The sequence below is a fragment of the Bubalus kerabau genome, chromosome 21, assembly GCF_029407905.1.
Source record: "Bubalus kerabau isolate K-KA32 ecotype Philippines breed swamp buffalo chromosome 21, PCC_UOA_SB_1v2, whole genome shotgun sequence".
NCBI classification, from domain to species: Eukaryota; Metazoa; Chordata; class Mammalia; order Artiodactyla; family Bovidae; genus Bubalus; species Bubalus kerabau.
Window position 1 is genome coordinate 55,636,580 of NC_073644.1, and position 20,230 is coordinate 55,656,809.

General features: G+C 40.8%; 1 protein-coding gene across 11 annotated transcripts in view; it reads left to right on the forward strand.

Moving 5' to 3' along the window:
• DCC (DCC netrin 1 receptor) overlaps positions 1-20,230 on the forward strand; it is a 1,416,568-nt gene that overhangs the window by 878,990 nt on the left and 517,348 nt on the right. The gene's annotated exons all lie outside the window — the stretch shown is intronic.

Genomic DNA, 20,230 nt, shown 5'->3' on the forward strand with positions numbered 1-20,230 from the left:
ATTATTATGAACAATAGATACCTCTGGCTGTCGAGACAACAACTAAATCACTTCCTTCTCCTCTATTTTGTGGCTTGCCTTTCTTTCAGTGTTTCATAAAAATATAAAATCTATATATATAACAGATCAGATCAGATCAGTCACTCAGTCATGTCCGACTCTTTGCAACCCCATGAATCTCAGCACATCCATCACCAACTCCCAGAGCTTACTCAAACTCAATGTCCATCGAATTGGTGATGCCATCCAACTATCTCATCCTATCATCCCCTTCTCCTCCTGCCTTCAGTCTTTCCCAGCATCAGGGTGTTTTCATATGAGTCGGTTCTTCACATCAGGTGCCAAAGTACTGGAGTTTCAGCTTCAGCATCAGTTCTTCCAATGAATATTCAGGACCGATTTCCTTTAGGATGGACTGATTTGATCTCCTTGCTGTCCAAGAGACTCTCAAGAGTCTTCTCTAACACTACAGTTCAAAAGCATCAATTCTTTGCCACTCAGCTATCTTTATAGTCCTTTACAGACCTTTTCCAGTCCTGTGACCACTGCTGAGTTTTCCAAATTTGCTGGCATATTGAGTGCAGCACTTTCACAGCATCATCTTTTAGGATTTGAAATAGCTCAACTGGAATTCCATCACATCCACTAACTGTTTGTACTGATGCTTCCTAAGGCCCACTTGACCTTGCATCCCGGATGTCTGGCTCTAGGTGAATGATCACACCATTGTGATTATCTGGGTCACGAAGATCTTTTTTTGTACAGTTCTTCTGTGTATTCTTGCCACCTCTTCTTAATCTTCTGCTTCTGTTAGGTCCATACCATTTCTATTGTTTATTGTGCTCATCTTTGCATGAAATGTTCCCTTGGTATCTCTAATTTTCTTGAAGAGATCTCTAGTCTTTCCCATTCTATTATTTTCCTCTATTTCTTTGCATTGATCACCAAGGAAGGCTTTCTTATCTCTCCTTGCTATTCTTTGGAACTCTACATTCAAATGCTTATATCTTTCCTTTTCTCCTTTGCCTTTAGCTTCTCTTCTATTCTCAGCTATTTTTAAGGCCTCCTCAGACAACCATTTTGCCTTTTTGCATTTCTTTTTCTTGGGGAGGGTCTTGATCACTGCCTCCTGTACAATGTCATGAACCTCGGTCCATAGTTCTTCAGGCACTCTGTCTATCAGATCTAACCCTTGAATCTATTTGTCACTTCCACTGTTTAATGGTAAGGGATTTGATTTAGGTCTTACTTGAATGGTCTAGTGGTTTTCCCTACTTTCTTCAATTTAAATCTGAATTTGGCAATAAGGAGTTCATGATCTGAGCCACAGTCAGCTCCTGGCCTTGTTTTTGCTGACTGTATAGAGCTTCTCCATCTTTGGCTGCAAAGAACATAATCAGTCTGAATTTGGTGTTGACCATCTGGTGATACCCATGTATAGAATCTTCTCTTGTGTTATTGGAAAAGGTGTTTGTTATGACTAGTGCATTCATTTGGCAAAACTATTAGCCTTTGCCCTGCTTCATTCTAAACTCCAAGGCCAAATTTATCTGTTACTCCAGGTGTTTCTTGACTTCCTACTTTTGCATTCCAGTCCCCTATAATGAAAAGGACATCTTCTTTGGATGTTAGTTCTAGAAGGTCTTGTAGGTCTTCATAGAACTGTTCAACTTCAGCTTCTTCAGCGTTACTGGTTGGGGCATAGACTAGGATTACTGTGATATTGAATGGTTTGCCTTGGAAATGAACAGAGATCATTCTGTCGTTTTTGAGATTGCATCCAAGTACTGCATTTCAGACTCTTCTGTTGACCATGATGGCTTTCCCATTTCTTCTGAGGGATTCCTGCCTGCAGTAGTAGATATAATGGTCATCTGAGTTAAAATCACCCTTTCCAGTCCATTTTAGTTCACTGATTCCAAAAACATTGATGTTCACTCTTGCCATCTCCAATTTGACCACTTCCAATTTGTATTGATTCATGGACCTAAATTCCAGGTTCCTGTGCAATATTGTTCTTTACAACATTGGACTTTACTTCCATCACCAGTTGCATCCACAACTGGGCATTGTTTTTGCTTTGGCTCTGTCTCTTCTTTCTTTCTAGAGTTATTTCTCCATTGATATCCAGTAGCATATTGGGCACCTACCAACCTGGGGAATTCATCTTTCAGTGTCTTGTCTTTTTGACTTTTCAAACCGTTCATGGAGTTCTCAAGGCAAGAATACTGAAGTGGTTTGCCATTCCCTTCTCCAATGGACCACATTTTGTCAGAAGTCTCCACCATAAACTGTCTATCTTGGGTGGCCCTACACAGCATGGCTCACAGTTTCATTGCATTAGACAAGGCTGTGGTCCATGTGATCAGTTTGGTTAGTTTTCTTTGATTGTGATTTTCATTCTGTCTGCCCTCTGATGGATAAAGAGGCTTATGGAAGCTTCCTGATGGGAGAGACTGACTGCAGGGCAAACTGGGTCTTGTTCTGATGGATGGGGCCATGCTCAGTAAATCTTTAATCCAATTTTCTGTTGATGGGTAGGCTGTGTTCCCTCCCTGTTGTTTGACCTGAGTCCAAATTATGGTGGAGGTTGATGAAGATAATGGCGACCTCCTTCAAAAGGTCCCATGCACCCACTGTTACACTCAGTGCCCCCAACCCTGAAGCAGGCCACCACCGGCTCATGCCTCTGCTGGAGACTCCTGGACACTCACGGGAAATCTATGTCAGTCTCTTTTGGGGTCACTGCTCCTTTCTCCTGGGTCCTGGTGCCCACAGGGTTCTCTTTGTGCCCTCCAAGAGTCTGTTTCCCCAGTCCTGTGTAAGTTCCAGCAGTTCTGTGGTGGCTTATTGGCAACCTCCTCTAAGAGGGCTTATGCCATACCCAGGTCTGCTGCACCCAGAGCCCTTGCCCCTGTGGCAAGCCACTGCTGACCTGTATCTCCACAGGAGACACCCAAACACAGTTTGGGCTCAGTCTCTGTGGGGTCTCTGGGTCCTGGTGCACACAAGGTTTGTTTGAGCCCTCCGGGTGTCTATAGCGGGAATGGGGTTTGATTCTAAATGTGATTTTGTCACTCCTACCATCTTCCTAGGCCTTCTCCTTTGCCCTTGGATGTAGGGTACCTTTTTTTTTTTTGTAAGATTCAACATTCTCCTATGCCAGCAAAGTGGGAAAATTCAGCAATGGCCACAGGACTGGAAAAGGTCAGTTTCATTCCAATCCCAAAGAAAGGCAATGCCAAAGGTGCTCAAACTACCGCACAGTGGCACTCATCTCACATGCTAGCAAAGTAATCCTCAAAGTTCTCCAAGCCAGGCTTCAGCAATACATGAACCGTGAACTTCCAGATGTTCAAACAAGATTTAGAAAAGGCAGAGGAACCAGAGATCAAATTGCTAACATCCATTGAATCATTGAAAAAGCAAGAGAATTCCAGAAAAACATCTACTTCTACTTTATTGACTATGCCAAAGCCTTTGACTGTGAGGATCACAACAAACTGTGGAAATTTCTTAAAGAGATGGGAATATCTGACCACCTGACCTGCCTCCTGAGAAATCTGTATGCAGGTCATGAAGAAACAGTTAGATCTGGACATGAAACAACAGACGGGTTCTAAATTGGGAAAGGAGTACGTCAAGGCTGTATATTGTCACCCTGTTTATTTAACTTCTATGCAGAGTAGATCATGGGAAATGTTAGACTGGATGAAGCACAAGCTGGAATCAGATTGCTGGGAAAAGTATCAATAACCTCAGGTATGCAGATTACACCATACTTATGGCAGAAAGCGAGGAAGAACTAAAGAGCCTCTTTTTGAAAGTGAAAGAGGAGAGTGAAAAGGGTGGCTTAAAACTCAATATTCATAAAACTAAGATCATGGCATCTTGTCCCATCACTTCATGGCAAATAGATGGGGAAACAATGGAAACAGTGAGAGACTTTATTTATTTATTTATTTATTTTTGAGTTCCAAAATCACTGCAGATGGTGACTGCAGCCATGAAATTAAAAGACACTTGCTTCTTGGAAGAAAAGTTATGACCAACCTAGATAGCATATTAAAAAGCAGAGACATTACTTTGCCAACAAAGATATGTCTAGTCAAAGCTATGGTTTTTTCAGTAGTCAAGTATGGATGTGAGTGTTGGGCTGTAAAGAAAGTTGAGCGCTGAAGAATTGATGCTTTTGAACTGTGGTGTGGAAGAAGACTTTTGAGAGTCTATTGGACTGCAAGGAGATCCAACCAGTCCATCCTAAAGGAAATCAGTCCTGAATGTTCATTGGAAGGACTGATGCTGAAACTGAAGCTCCAATACTTTGGCCATCTGATGTGAAGAACTGACTCATTGGAAAAGACCCTGATGCTGGGAAAGATTGAAGGCAGGAAGAGAAGGGGATGGCCGAGGATGAGATAATTGGATGGCATCACCGACTCAATGGGCATGAGTTTGAGTAAACTCCAGGAGTTGGTGATGGACAGGGAAGCCTGGTGTGCTGCAGTCCATGGGGTTGCAAAGAATTAGACATGACTGAGCAACTGAACTGAACATTCTTCCTGTCAATAGTTGTTCAGCAGCAAGTTATAATTTCAGAGTTCTCACAGGAGAAGAGAATTACAAGTCCTGCTCCACCATCTTCCTCTGCCACACTCATAAAGCTGTTGTTTGCAAGATTCCACGATCCTTCGTCTTGGTCTCCATGGACAGTGAATCATATATGTGTATACACACATGCTTATTTATAGTCTTAAATCAGTGGAACTTTGAAGAAAAATAGGAGAAGCAATCATTTGGAAGTAAAACATTTTCCTTTAAAAGAAAAACAAAACAGGTTTTGATGAGTTGTCCTTTTTTCTATAATTTATTGTTTTTATTTTTTGTTCTGTAATCTTTTAGAGGTTTAACATGGTGGTTTGTTCAAACTAGAATAAATCTATAATATACATGTCATGGAATATCCCTGTAATGGTACAATTTCTGAGCTTCCCTGGTGGCTCACCCAGTAAAAAGTCTGCTTTCTATGCAGGAGCCCTGGGTTCAATCCCTGGGTCGGGAAGATCTCCTGCAAATGGAAATGGCAATGCACTGCAGTGTTCTTGCCTGGAAAATCCTATGTACAGAGGAGTGTGGGCAGCCCTTGTCCATGGGGTCACAAAGAGTTGGACATGACTGAGCAATTAACATGTCATCACATTGTCAGTACAATTTCTACCAGGAAGAAAGCAAAACCACATAAAACAAACACACAAAAAGCTAACTGATCCGCCACTCTGAAATGTGGTAATACTATGGAAGGTCAAAAGCATTACTGCTCTCTTTCCACTATTTCCTTTTTTTGATGAGGGATTGAACAATTATTGTATAGATCCAAATACTTTAAAATATTAATACCTCCTTATGAAAAGTTTTCATGCCATCTATTGATTATTTAACTTTTTGAAGCAGTTTCTTCTTCTTAACTCAATCTTGTCCTACTCTTTTCCTGCAGTAAGTTTATTCAGTTCAGTTCAGTTCAGTCACTCAGTCGTGTCCGACTCTTTGTGACCCCATGAATTGCAGCACGCCAGGCCTCCCTGTCCATCACCAACTCCTGGAGTTCACTCAAACTCACGTCCATCGAGTCGGTGATGCTATCCAGCCATCTCATCCTCTGGCATCCCCTTCTCCTCCTTCCCCCAATCCCTCCCAGCATCAGAGTCTTTTCCAATGAGTCAACTCTTCGCATGAGGTGGCCAAAGTACTGGGGTTTCAGCTTTAGCATCATTCCTTCCAAAGAAATCCCAGGGCTGATCTCCTTTAGAATGGACTGGTTGGATCTCCTTGCAGTCCAAGGGACTCTCAAGAGTCTTCTCCAACACCACAGTTCAAAAGCATCATTTCTTCGGTGCTCAGCTTTCTTCACAGTCCATCTCTCACATCCACACATGACCACAGGAAAAACCATAGCCTTGAGTAGACGGACCTTTGTTGGCAAAGTAATGTCTCTGCTTTTGAATATGCCATCTAGGTAGTTATGACACTTTCCTTCCAAGGAGTAAGCATCTTTTAATTTCATGGCTGCAGTCACCATCTGCAGTGATTTTGGAGCCCAAAAAAAGAAAGTCTGATACTGTTTCCACTGTTTCCCCATCTATTTCCTATGAAGTGATGGGACCAGATGCCATGATCTTAGTTTTATGAATGTTGAGCTTTAAGCCAACTTTTTCACTCTCTTCTTTCACTTTTATCAAGAGGCTTTTGAGTTCCTCTTCACTTTCTGCCATAAGGGTGGTGTCATCTGCATATCTGAGGTGATTGATATTTCTCCTGGCAATCTTGATTCCACCTTGTGCTTCTTGCAGCCCAGCGTTTCTCATGATGTACTCGGCATATAAGTTAAATAAGCAGGGTGACAATATGCAGCCTTGATGTACTCCTTGCTGCTGCTGCTGCTAAGTCACTTCAGTCATGTCCGACTCTGTGTGACCCCATAGACAACAGCCCACCAGGCTCCCCCATCCCTGGGATTCTCCAGGCAAGAACACTGGAGTGGGTTGCCATTTCCTTCTCCAATGCATGAAAGTGAGAAGTGAAAATGAAGTCGCTCAGTCATGTCCGACTCTTAGCGACCCCATGGACTGTAGCCCACCAGGCTCCTCCATCCATGGGATTTTCCAGGCGAGAGTACTAGAGTGGGGTGCCATTGCCTTCTCTGGACGTGCTCCTTAGAAAGTAGTCATTTCTGTACAGCTACAGAAATACATGAGACATCGTCTTTCTTTGACTTCTATCTTTGTAATCTATCAAGGCCTGATATTTGGTGCATCTAACCAATTATCCAAAGACTCTCAAACTGTCTTCATAATGTTCACAACAATGACTTTTTCTGTTTTCTTCATTAAAACAAAAAAGCAGCCGTAGAACCACAGTCTCAGATGAGTAAAAGAATGAAAGGAACTACCTTGTAATTTAAAGGGACAATTAACTCTTGTTCAAGATCACCAGTTTCTCTGATGGACTGCTCATTCCCCTTTTCTTGAATGTGCCCTATGTGTGAATGTAACTTCGTTGGTGTGACTAAGTGCATTCTCTTCTGCTGAAACATTTATGGATGAGGTAGAGAAAAGGAACCTGTAAACTCAGTCTGTAATGTGAGCCATGGTTCACAAGCCCTGTGCCGTCTCACTAGCAACAGTATGGCGATATTTACACTAATATTGGTTGCTGCACAAGCCACAGAACAAGAGAATTCTGGTTAACATTGATTTTCATCTCAGGCCATAAAGCTGAGGAAAATATGAGATAAACAGTCTCATATTTCTAAAGAGACATATGCGGTATACTCTCCTAGGACTTGTTGGCACTGGCCAAGTCTGGTCATCATCCCCTGTAAGTGTGGAAGATTCTTTGATGTGTTGAAATTTGTCAACACATTGTCAGGGCTTCCCTGGTGACTCAAACAGCAAAGAGTACACCTGCATTGTGGGAAACCTGGGTTCCATCCCTGGGTTGGGAAGATCCCCTGGAGGAGGGTATGGCAACCCACTCCAGTATTCTTGCCTAGAGACTCCCCATGGACAGAGGAGCCTGGCAGGCTACAGTCCATTGGGTCACAAAGAGTCAGACACGACTGAGTGACTAAACACACAGGCATTGTCATGGCATTTTCTTTCCCCTACAAGTCAAGTTATGGAGACACCAAGAAAACTCCTTGAACAGAGTGCATTTGTGATTTGTGTGCGTGTGTATGTTTTACTGGAAACTGCTTGCACAACTGGAAAACAGACATCTTATCTTGATTAAAAGTTGTCTGGAGGTGCCCACTGTAAGGTAAAGGAACTAGAGAAGGCAAGGTTTGGAGAAAGAATGAGAGCGATACTCTATAGGAACAGATCACCTTTAATGAGGCAAAAGGGGCAGCAGCAGACCAGTGAGCTGCTGTGCTAAGTCAAGAAGAGGTAGGTATATATAGAAAACATATATGCAGAAATACATTGTTTTGAAGGGATCTGTTTTTCCTCAAGATTATTTTTGATTAGTTAGCTTCTAACAACAGGGGCAAGGAATTCCTGAGACCGGCCGGAGACTAGGACCAGCTGGGAGCTGAACATAATCAATGTTCATGTCCATTCCTTTCTTTGGGGGGGAAAATTCTTTATTCTGTACAGAACGGTGGGAAGGACCCGGAAGGGAGTTTTCACTCCAGGCCATTTTGAGCCGTGTAGCTTTCCTTCACCCACAGCCCAGCAGGAGAAAGGGAAAGTCAGCTGTGTTGAGCTCTGTTTCCACTTTGGGGAAGAACAAGGGTGTGAGTTGTACTTGTGAAGAAAAAGCAGGGCTGAAGACAGCTGAAGAAGCCTGCCCACAAGGTTCTGGCTGCAGAGGCTACAGCCACAGAAGATACTGGGGGTGGAGCGGAGCTGGGAGCTGGGGCAGAAGGCCAGCCAGACCCTGCTGTGCCTGCTTTAGGAAGGGGTCTAGAGTGGAGGTTCCTCAGGTGGAAAGGCCTCAGAAGAACCCACATAGCTGCCCCCACAAAACACACATGTGGATGCCTTCTACGACTGGATTCTAAAGAGCACAGGTTGAGAAAAAGAGCCTCTGTCTCTTTACTTGAAGTCCATCCTTGCTTTCCACCCTAGAGAAGCCCTAAGTCCTGGGGGTGGGGGTGGGGGGCCAGGCAGACCCAATAGAATAAAAAACAAGTGACAGACAGTTCCATTGCCTCTTACCCATTTTTGGCCTCAGGCCAGCTCTAGGAGGAGGGAAGAAACTTGAAACCGAATGTTAGGTTAATGTCTTGATTTAGAGCTTACTTGATTGCATGTGTATGTGTTACCTTTATTGTTACTGTTTTTAATATCTGAAAAGAAAGCTTTTAAAATATTTTAAGGTGCCTTCAGGACTTGAGGATTGACCCAAGTTGCTATCTAGGATAGAAAATATATCTGATAGAGTGTGTTTGAAAGTGGAGGATGGGAAAAAAATAAAGGTGTTTCCTCTTCTTACTTGCTATTCCAATAGTTCAGCTTGTTCAATAAACCAATTCTAGGCATTGAACTTCACTTACACCAGTCAGCTCTGATTTCAACAGGTATCTCTTTGTTAATGGTCCCTTGCATTCTGTTCAGGTCCTGATTCATTTGGGTCTATGGGACTACAAAAGGACAAGGCTCCCCTCGGCAGAAATGTCATTTACCTCCCGAGGAGGGCAAGCCTCAGGGAATCTTGATGGTTCATTCTTCTCCCTTCTAGATGGTAAAGTGTTGTCAGTGGCTGCGACACTGGGTTGGTGTTTATTGTATCTGGCATTGGATTAGAATGAAAGTAAAAGAAAATGAAGACCAAAATCTGAAAGCGTGACAGAACACCATTGTGACTGTCTTATACCCCCTCCTTGTAAATGATGGATTGCTTTTTCCTGGCTATTTAATCAGGTCTTCAAATCATGCCTCCAATTCCTCAGAGATGCAGTGTAGGCCGTGTGCACAGATGGTGGAGAGGCTAGCTATAAATATAAACTCAGCAATGAAGCTGACCATGGCGGAAGAACAGAGCCCTCTCTCTCGAAGTTCCAGCAATAAATGGTCACCATATATTGTGAAGCACATCGTGGGCCTGCATTGACCAGCTGTTCAGCTTTGGTCTGTCCACATGCTTGCAGCTCCGAGATTCTCTGGGCAACCATAACAATCTGCTTCTCACTGAAGCGCGCACAATGGCCTGTTCAAGAGGGCGCCCATGGTTGGTAGATATTTACATAAGCCTAATGAAGTTTCAGCCTCGTCTTTTATACAGAGTTTAGCTATTCCCTCTTTCACAATTAGTGACTTAGGAAACATCACCTAAATTAAATGGAGTTAATGATTTGTTTTTCTCTCCAGAAAATAAGTTTTGGAAAACTATTGAAATGTGTGCACTGTAACATGTGGAATATATGTATGGTTTCCTCAAGATAAAGATCAAGATGATCAATGGCATTTTAAAAAAGTCATTATACTAGAGGAAATACTATCAGGAATGTTGTATATCTGACACTATGACGCTGTACACACATTTCCAGACTGCTAACCATCTGTGCATACCTAACACAACCATGAGTGCACATACACTTGTGCACCCACAGACAAAGATCTGCACACTTAAGAAGACTTTCCATATGCGTGAGAAATACTTAGGTGTGTTATGTAAGTGGTGGTAAATTCAGGTTAAAATACTGCAGCTGGTTTGTATCACTTGCATTGCCTAGCCATCTCTTCTAAGAGCTAAGGAAATGTTTTTTTGTTGTTGTTATTTTGGTTTTAGTTTCTTGTTGTTATTTTACTTTTATTTACCTATTACCTGGTGAGAGACATCAGTTAAGTCCTCTTTCCAAATGACGATTGACTGTAGCTCTTCAAGTCTACTACTCACTGAACAGCCCAGCCAAAAAGTGTCAAGAATCAATGTGTTAGGAGTCATAAGATACTTCAGTAGTCAGATTTGCAAACAGGTACACAATACTTTTGGATCTGGTTGACATAGCAGATGCTGATGAGTTAGTTACCCATTAGTCATCCTCCAGTGAAATGGAGTGTGGGTAGAAAGTGAAAGTTGCTCAGTCACGTCCACCTCTTTGGGATCCATGGACTATACAGTTCATGGCATTCTCCAGGCCAGAATACTGGAGTGGGTAGCCTTTTCCTTCTCCAGGGGATCTTCCCAACCCAGGGATTGAACCCAGGTCTCCTGCATTGCAGACAGATTCTTTACCAGCTGAGCCATGAGGGAAGCCTGAGAATGATGGAGTGTGGGTAAGTAATAGTTAAATTAAGACTGTTTGGTTGCTGAAAGGAGAAGTAAGCTTATTTTCTGGTGCTGGTGACGCAGTATGGGATAGAGAGGATGATAGGAACAAAGATAAGATACATATAAAATATCAGTTATCTTGGAGTAGTGATCTTGGTTCTAATTGTCAGGTAGCATTCTGTTGAATTTTAAGCCAGTGGAAAAGCTGGATTAAAACTCAGCATTAGAAAAATGAAGATTGTGTCATCCAGTCCTATCACTTCATGGCAAGGGGAAACAATGGAAACAGTGACAGACTTTATTTTCTTGGGCTCCAAAATCACTGCAGATGGTGACTACAGCCATGAAATTAAAAGATGCTTGCTCCTTGGAAGAAAAGCTATCACAAACCTAGAGAGCATTTTAAAAAGCAGAGACATTACATTGCCAACAAAAGTCCTTATGGTCAAAGCTATAGTTTTTCCAGTAGTCATGTATGGATGTGAGAGTTGGACTATAAGGAAAACTGAGTGCAGAAGAATTGATGCTTTTGAACTGTGGTGTTGGAGAAGACTCTTGAGAGTCCCCTGGACTGCAAGGAGATCCAACCAGTTCATCCTAAAAGAAATCAATCCTCAGTGTTCATAAGAAGGACTGATGCTGAAGCTGAAGCTCCAGTACTTTGGCCACCTGATGTGAAGAGCTGACTCATTTGAAAACACCCTGATTCTGGGAAAGATTGAAAGCAGGAGGAGAAGGGGACAAGAGAAGACGAGATGGTTGGATGGCATCACCAACTCAATGGACACGAGTTTGAGCAAGCTCTGGGAGATGGTGAAGGACAAGGAAGCCTGGCGTGCTGCAGTCCATGGTGTCGCAAAGAGTCAGACACGACTGAGCGACTGAACAACAGCATTATGTTTCCTGGCCATAGTCTGCATTGAAAATAATTAGAAATACTTAACTGCTGGGCAGAGAAGATAAGGGCCAGAGAACTGGGAATACAGCTGTAATCAAGATATATATAGTCTGGAATATTTTAAATTTAATGGCAGAAATGGATGAATATATAACAAAGTAGCCATGGGGAGTAATAATGTATTCTCTATATTCTAGACACAGAAAAGTAATATGTTCACAACCAAATAAACACTATTCTAAATATTTCCTAAATGTAGATTTGCTTGGGCAATGTACCAATTCATACTTTCCAAATAAGAAATATATACGGGACATGTATCTCATATTTGTCTCATATCCCAAACACATTTGTTGATATTGAATATGTTCTAATGCTGGTTTTTTGTTTTTCCTCCAAGATTGGCAACATAGTAGTTTCCCACTGTAGGTGGGGAAATATATTGGTTAAGCATTTAGAAAAAAAAATGTGAGCTATTTTCAATTCCTTGTCCTCCCCTGGAAAAGCTTTACTGTTTACAAATGATGTCAAATTTTAAACATTGTATTAAGGGGGTAGATCACATGTTAGCAAAAGTATTAGGTCTGGTCATGAACATAGAGGCATAAAATCAGAAGTCCTTTTGATGCCGAAAACTTGGTCTCCATGCCCCTGTGCTGAATCAAATCTTGGAGACAGAGTTTTCAGTGAAGTAGAAAAGAAGAGCTTTATTACTTTGCTGGGCAAAGGGGGAAAACAGTAGGCGTGTGCCCCCTCGAAAACCACGCTGCTAGGTGGGAAGATTTGGTAAGGAGTTTCATAGCAGTAGTTCAAGGCTAGGGTTGCTAATAAGATTAGGGTGTGTGCAGTCCCTGTATTTTGACCTGTTTCCAAGTAATCTTTTGATGAGCTTCTCTGGTTCCTTTAATCAGGCCTCAGGTGGTCTTCTCTGTAGGAGGAATGCTTTCAGTTCAGTTCAGGTGCTCAGTCATATCCAACTCTTTGCGGCCCCATGGACTGCAGCACGGCAGGCCTCCCTGTCGATCACCAACTCCCGGAGTTTACTCAAACTCATGTCCATTGAGTCAGTGATGCCATCCAACCATCTTGTCCTCTGTCATCCCCCTCTCCTCCCACATTCAATCTTTCCCAGCATTGGAGTCTTTCAAATGAGTCAGTTCTTCTCATCAGGTGGCCAAAGAAATGCTTACATCTTCCATTTGTTGGGTTTTTCTTCCATACAGAGCTTAAAGACATTGTTACATGAATCCCTTGAGGCAGAAGCATGATCCTACCCTAAGGCTGTACTATTGTTTCTTGGCTGTTCCTCCCTTATCCCTGCTTTCCCTCTCTTCCTTGACTAGTACCTGTTCAAATCTGCCCTTTGGAACTCAGGGACTATCACACAGGCTGGAGTCCATTCCATACAAGAAATGGGGGACATAGAAAGGCCTCCATGCCCAGGAGCCCCACAGAGTCCTGCTGGGATTTGGTTTGGATCTATTTTTGTGACTTTTCGCTATCAACATGAGAAGAAAACCTTATTGTTGTTCAGTCATGTCCACCTCTTTGTGACACCATAGACTGCAGCATGCCAGGCTTCCTGGTCCTTCACTATGTCCCAAAGTTTGGTCAAATTCATGTCCATTGAGTCGATGATGCCATCCATCTGTCACCTGCTTTTCCTGCCCTCAATCTTTCCCAGCATCAGAGTCTTTTCCAATGTGTTGGAATTTCCCATCAGGTGGCCAAAGCATTGGAGCTTCAGTGTCAGCATCAGTCCTTCCAATGAATATTCAGGGTTGATTTCCTTTAGGATTGACTGGTTTGATCTCTTTGCTGTTCAAGGACTCTCAAGAGTCTTTTCCAGCACCACAATTCAAAAACATCAATTCTTCAACACCCAGCTTCCTCTATGGTCCAACTCTCACATCCATACATGACTACTGGAAAAACTGTAGCTTTAACTCTGTGGACCTTTGCTGGCAAAGTGATGTCTCTACTTTATTTTATTTTTTTAAATTTTATTTTATTTTTAAACTTTACAAAATTGTATTAGTTTTGCCAAATATCAAAATGAATCCACCACAGGTATACATGTGTTCCCCATCCTGAACCCTCCTCCCTCCCCCCTCCCCATACCATCCCTCTGGGTCGTCCCAGTGCACCAGCCCCAAGCATCCAGTATCGTGCATCGAACCTGGACTGGCAACTCGTTTCATACATGATATTTTTACATGTTTCAATGCCATTCTCCCAAATCTTCCCACCCTCTCCCTCTCCCACAGAGTCCACAAGACTGTTCTATACATCAGTGTCTCTTTTGCTGTCTCGTACACAGGGTTATTGTTACCATCTTTCTAAATTCCATATATATGCGTTAGTATACTGTATTGGTGTTTTTCTTTCTGGCTTACTTCACTCTGTATAATAGGCTCCAGTTTCATCCACCTCATTAGAACTGATTCAAATGTGTTCTTTTTAATGGCTGAGTAATACTCCATTGTGTATATGTACCACTGCTTTCTTATCCATTCATCTGCTGATGGACATCTAGGTTGCTTCCGTGTCCTGGCTATTATAAACAGTGCTGCAATGAACATTGGGGTACACGTGTCTCTTTCCCTTCTGGTTTCCTCAGTGTGTATGCCCAGCAGTGGTGATTGCTGGATCATAAGGCAGTTCTATTTCCAGTTTTTTAAGGAATCTCTACACTGTTCTCCATAGTGGCTGTACTAGTTTGCATTCCCACCAACAGTGTAAGAGGGTTCCCTTTTCTCCACACCCTCTCCAGCATTTATTGCTTGTAGACTTTTGGATCGTAGCCATTCTGACGGGTGTGAAATGGTACCTCAGAGTGGTTTTGATTTGCATTTCTCTGATAATGAGTGATGTTGAGCATCTTTTCATGTGTTTGTTAGCCATCTGTATGTCTTCTTTAGAGAAATGTCTATTTAGTTCTTTGGCCCATTTTTTGATTGGGTCATTTATTTTTCTGGAGTTGAGCTGTAGGAGTTGCTTGTATATTCTCGAGATTAGTTGTTTGTCAGTTGCTTCATTTGCTATTATCTTCTCCCATTCTGAAGGCTGTCTTTTCACCTTGCTAATAGTTTCCTTTGATGTGCAGAAGCTTTTAAGGTTAATTAGGTCCCATTTGTTTATTTTTGCTTGTATTTCGCTGTGATGTATGTCAGAGAGTGTTTTGCCTATGTTCTCCTCGAGGAGTTTTATAGTTTCTGGTCTTACATTTAGATCTTTAATCCATTTTGAGTTTATTTTTGTGTATGGTGTTAGAAAGTGTTCTAGTTTCATTCTTTTACAAGTGGTTGACCAGATTTCCCAGCACCACTTGTTAAAGAGATTGTCTTTAATCCATTGTGTATTCTTGCCTCCTTTGTCAAAGATAAGGTGTCCATATGTGCGTGGATTTATCTCTGGGCTTTCTATTTTGTTCCATTGATCTATATTTCTGTCTTTGTGCCAGTACCATACTGTCTTGATAACTGTGGCTTTGTAGTAGAGCCTGAAGTCTGGTAGGTTTATTCTTCCAGTTCCATTCTTCTTTCTCAAGATCGCTTTGGCTATTCAAGGTTTTTTGTATTTCCATACAAATTGTGAAATTATTTGTTCTAGCTCTGTGAAGAATACTGTTGGTAACTTGATAGGGATTGCATTGAATCTATAAATTGCTTTGGGTAGTATACTCATTTTCACTATATTGATTCTTCCAATCCATGAACATGGTATATTTCTCCATCTATTAGTGTCCTCTTTGATTTCTTTCACCAGTGTTTTATAGTTTTCTATATATAGGTCTTTAGTTTCTTTAGGTAGATATATTCCTAAGTATTTTATTCTTTCTGTTGCAATGGTGAATGGAATTGTTTCCTTAATTTCTCTTTCTGTTTTCTCATTATTAGTGTATAGGAATGCAAGGGATTTCTGTGTGTTGATTTTATATCCTGCAACTTTACTATAATCATTGATTAGTTCTAGTAGTTTTGTGGTGGAGTCTTTAGGGTTTTCTATGTAGAGGATCATGCCATCTGCAAATAGTGAGAGTTTTACTTCTTCTTTTCCAATTCGGATTCCTTTTATTTATTTTTCTGCTCTGATTGCTGTGGCCAAAACTTCCAAATCTATGTTGAATAGTAATGGCGAAAGTGGGCACCCTTGTCTTGTTCCTGACTTTAGAGGAAATGCTTTCAATTTTTCACCATTGAGGATAATGTTTGCTGTGGGTTTGTCATCTAAAGCTTTTATTATGTTGAGGTATGTTCCTTCTATTCCTGCTTTCTGGAGAGTTTTTATCATAAATGGATGTTGAATTTTGTCAAAGGCTTTCTCTGCATCTATTGAGAGAATCATATGGTTTTTATTTTTCAATTTGTTAATATGGTGTATTACATTGATTGATTTGCGGATATTGAAGAATCCTTGCATCCCTGGGATAAAGCCCACTTGGTCATGGTGTATGATCTTTTTAATGTGTTGTTGGATTCTGATTGCTAGAATTTTGTTAAGGATTTTTGCATCTATGTTCATCAGTGATATTGGCCTGTAGTTTTCTTTTTTTGTGGGATCTTTGTCAGGTTTTGGTATTAGGGTGATGGTGGCCTCATAGAATGAGTTTGGAAGTTTACCTTCCTCTGCAATTTTCTGGAAGAGTTTGAGCAGGATAGGTGTTAGCTCTTCTCTAAATTTTTGGTAGAATTCAGCTGTGAAGCCATCTGGACCTGGGCTTTTGTTTGCTGGAAGATTTTTGATTACAGTTTCAATTTCCGTGCTTGTGATGGGTCTGTTAAGATTTTCTATTTCTTCCTGGTCGAGTTTTGGCAAGTTGTACTTTTCTAAGAATTTGTCCATTTCTTCCACGTTGTCCATTTTATTGGCATAAAATTGTTGATAGTAGTCTCTTATGATCCTTTGTATTTCTGTGTTGTCTGTTGTGATCTCTCCATTTTCATTTCTAATTTTATTGATTTGATTTTTCTCCCTTTGTTTCTTGATGAGTCTGGCTAATGGTTTGTCAATTTTATTTATCCTTTCAAAGAACCAGCTTTTGGTTTTGTTGATTTTTGCTATGGTCTCTTTTGTTTCTTTTGCATTTATTTCTGCTCTAAGTTTTAAGATTTCTTTCCTTCTACTAACCCTGGGGTTCTTCATTTCTTCCTTTTCTAGTTGCTTTAGGTGTAGAGTTAGGTTATTTATTTGACTTTTTTCTTGTTTCTTGAGGTGTGCCTGTATTGCTACGAACTTTCCCCTTAGGACTGCTTTTACCGTGTCCCACAGGTTTTGGGTTGTTGTGTTTTCATTTTCATTCGTTTCTATGCAGATTTTGATTTCTTTTTTGATTTCTTCTGTGATTTGTTGGTTATTCAGCAGCGTGTTGTTCAGCCTCCATATGTTGGAATTTTTAATAGTTTTTCTCCTGTAATTGAGATCTAATCTAACTGCATTGTGGTCAGAAAAGATGCTTGGAATGATTTCTGTTTTTTGAATTTACCAAGGCTAGCTTTATGGCCCAGGATGTGATCTATCCTGGAGAAGGTCCCATGTGCGCTTGAGAAGAAGGTGAAATTCATTGTTTTGGGATGAAATGTCCTATAGATATCAATTAGGTCTAACTGGTCTATTGTATCGTTTAAAGTTTGTGTTTCCTTGTTAATTTTCTGTTTAGTTGATCTATCCATAGGTGTGAGTGGGGTATTAAAGTCTCCCACTATTATTGTGTTATTGTTAATTTCTCCTTTCATACTTGTTAGCATTTGTCTTACATACTGCAGTGCTCCCGTGTTGGGTGCATATATATTTATAATTGTTATATCTTCTTCTTGGATTGATCCTTTGATCATTATGTAGTGACCGTCTTTGTCTCTTTTCACAGCCTTTGTTTTAAAGTCTATTTTATCTGATATGAGTATTGCTACTCCTGCTTTCTTTTGGTCTCTATTTGCATGGAAGATCTTTTTCCAGCCCTTCACTTTCAGTCTGTATGTGTCCCCTGTTTTGAGGTGGGTCTCTTGTAGACAACATATGTAGGGGTCTTGTTTTTGTATCCATTCAGCCAGTCTTTGTCTTTTGGTTGGGGCATTCAACCCATTTACGTTTAAGGTAATTACTGATAAGTAAGATCCTGTTGCCATTTACTTTATTGTTTTGGGTTTGAATTTATACACCGTTTTTGTGTTTCCTGTCTAGAGAATATCCTTTAGTATTTGTTGGAGAGCTGGTTTGGTGGTGCAGAATTCTCTCAGCTTTTGCTTGTCAGAAAAGCTTTTGATTTCTCCTTCATATTTGAATGAGATCCTTGCTGGGTACAACAATCTAGGCTGTAGGTTATTTTCTTTCATCATTTTAAGTATGTCTTGCCATTCCCTCCTGGCTTGAAGAGTTTCTGTTGAAAGATCAGCTGTTATCCTTATGGGAATTCCCTTGTGTGTTATTTGTTGTTTTTCCCTTGCTGCTTTTAATATTTGTTCTTGTGTTTGATCTTTGTTAATTTGATTAATATGTGTCCTGGGGTGTTTCACCTTGAGTTTATCCTGTTTGGGACTCTCTGGGTTTCTTGGACTTGGGTGATTATTTCCTTCCCCATTTTAGGGAAGTTTTCAACTATTATCTCCTCAAGTATTTTCTCATGGTCTTTCTTTTTGTCTTCTTCTTCTGGGACCCCTATGATTCGAATGTTGTAGTGTTTAATATTGTCCTGAAGGTCTCTGAGATTGTCCTCATTTCTTTTAATTCGTTTTTCTTTTATCCTCTCTGATTCATTTATTTCTACCATTCTATCTTCTAATTCACTAATCCTATCTTCTGCCTCTGTTATTCTACTATTTGTTGCCTCCAGAGTGTTTTTAATTTCATTTATTGCATTATTCATTATATATTGACTCTTTTTTATTTCTTCTAGGTCCTTGTTAAACCTTTCTTGCATCTTCTCAGTCCTTGTCTCCAGGCTATTTATCTGTGATTCCATTTTAATTTCAAGATTTTGGATCAATTTCACTATCATTATTCGGAATTCTTTATCAGGTAGATTCCCTATCTCTTCCTCTTTTGTTTGGTTTGGTGGGCATTTATCCTGTTCCTTTATCTGCTGGGTATTCCTCTGTCTCTTCATCTTGTTTAAATTGCTGAGTTTAGGGTGTCCTTTCTGTATTCTGGCAGTTTGTGGAGTTCTCTTTATTGTGGTGTTTCCTCACTGTGTGTGGGTTTGTACAGGTGGCTTGTCAAGGTTTCCTGGTTAGGGAAGCTTGTGTCGGTGTTCTGGTGGGTGGAGCTGTATTTCTTCTCTCTGGAGTGCAATGAAATGTCCAGTAATGAGTTATGAGATGTCTGTGGTTTTAGGGTGACTTTGGGCAGCCTGTATCTTGAAGCTCAGGGCTGTGTTCCTTTGTTGCTGGAGAATTTGCTTGGTATGTCTTGCCCTGGAACTTGTTGGCCCTTGGGTGGTGCTTGGTTTCAGTGTCGGTATGGAGGCATTTGATGAGCTCCTGTCAATTAATGTTCCTTGGAGGCAGGAGTTCCCTGGAGTCAGGGTTTGGACTTAAGCCTCCTGCTTCCAGTTATTGGTCTTATTTTTACAGTAGTTTCAAAACTTCTCCTTCTATACAGCACCATTGATAAAACATCTACATTAAAGATGAAAAGTTTCTCTACCGTGAGGGTCACTCAGAGAGGTTCACAGCGTTACATGGAGAAAAGAAGAGGGAGGAGGGAGTTAGAGGTGACCCAAATGAGATGAGGTGGAATCAATAGTGGAGAGAGTGGGCTAGCCAGTAATCACTTCCTTGTGTGCACTCCACAACTGGACCGCTCAGAGATGTTCATGGAGTTATACAGAGAAGAGAAGGAGGAGGAAGGAGACAGAGGTGGCCAGAAGGATAAAAGGGGGGAATGAAAAGGAGGGAGACAGATCCAGCCAGTAATCAGTTCCCTAAGTGTTCTCCACCATCTGGAACACACAGAAATTCACAGAGTTGGGTAGAGTAGAGAGGGGTTAGGGAGGAGACACAGGCGACCTGGTGGAGAAAAAGGAGAGTCCAAAGGGAGAGAGAGCAGTAAAGCCAGTAATCTCGCTCCCTAGTGAAAAATGGGTACTGAAGATTGGGTTCTTAAAGGTACAAAATTGGTAACAAATACATAAAAGCAAAAATTAAAAATCTAGAGTAGAGTTTGGAATTTCAAAAATACAATGTTAAAGAAAAGAAGAAGGAAAAGAAAGAAAAAACGAACAAACAAAAACAAACAAGGTCACGAAAATTATAAAGAAAATATAGGTACAAAATTGATAACTAATACCAAAAAGCAAAAGTTAAAAATCTAAATACAATGTTAAAAAAAAGCAGAAGAAAAATAAAGAGGGAAAACAAACAAACAAACAAAAACAAACAATGTCGCAAAAATTAGAAAGAAAATACAGGTACAAAATTGATATCAAATACCAAAAAGCATAAATTAAAAATCTAGAGGAGAGTTTGGAATTTCATATATACAATGTTATATAAAAGAAGAAGTGAAAGAAACAGAGAAGAAAAAAAAAAGTCACAGAAATTATAAAAAAAACTATAGGTACAA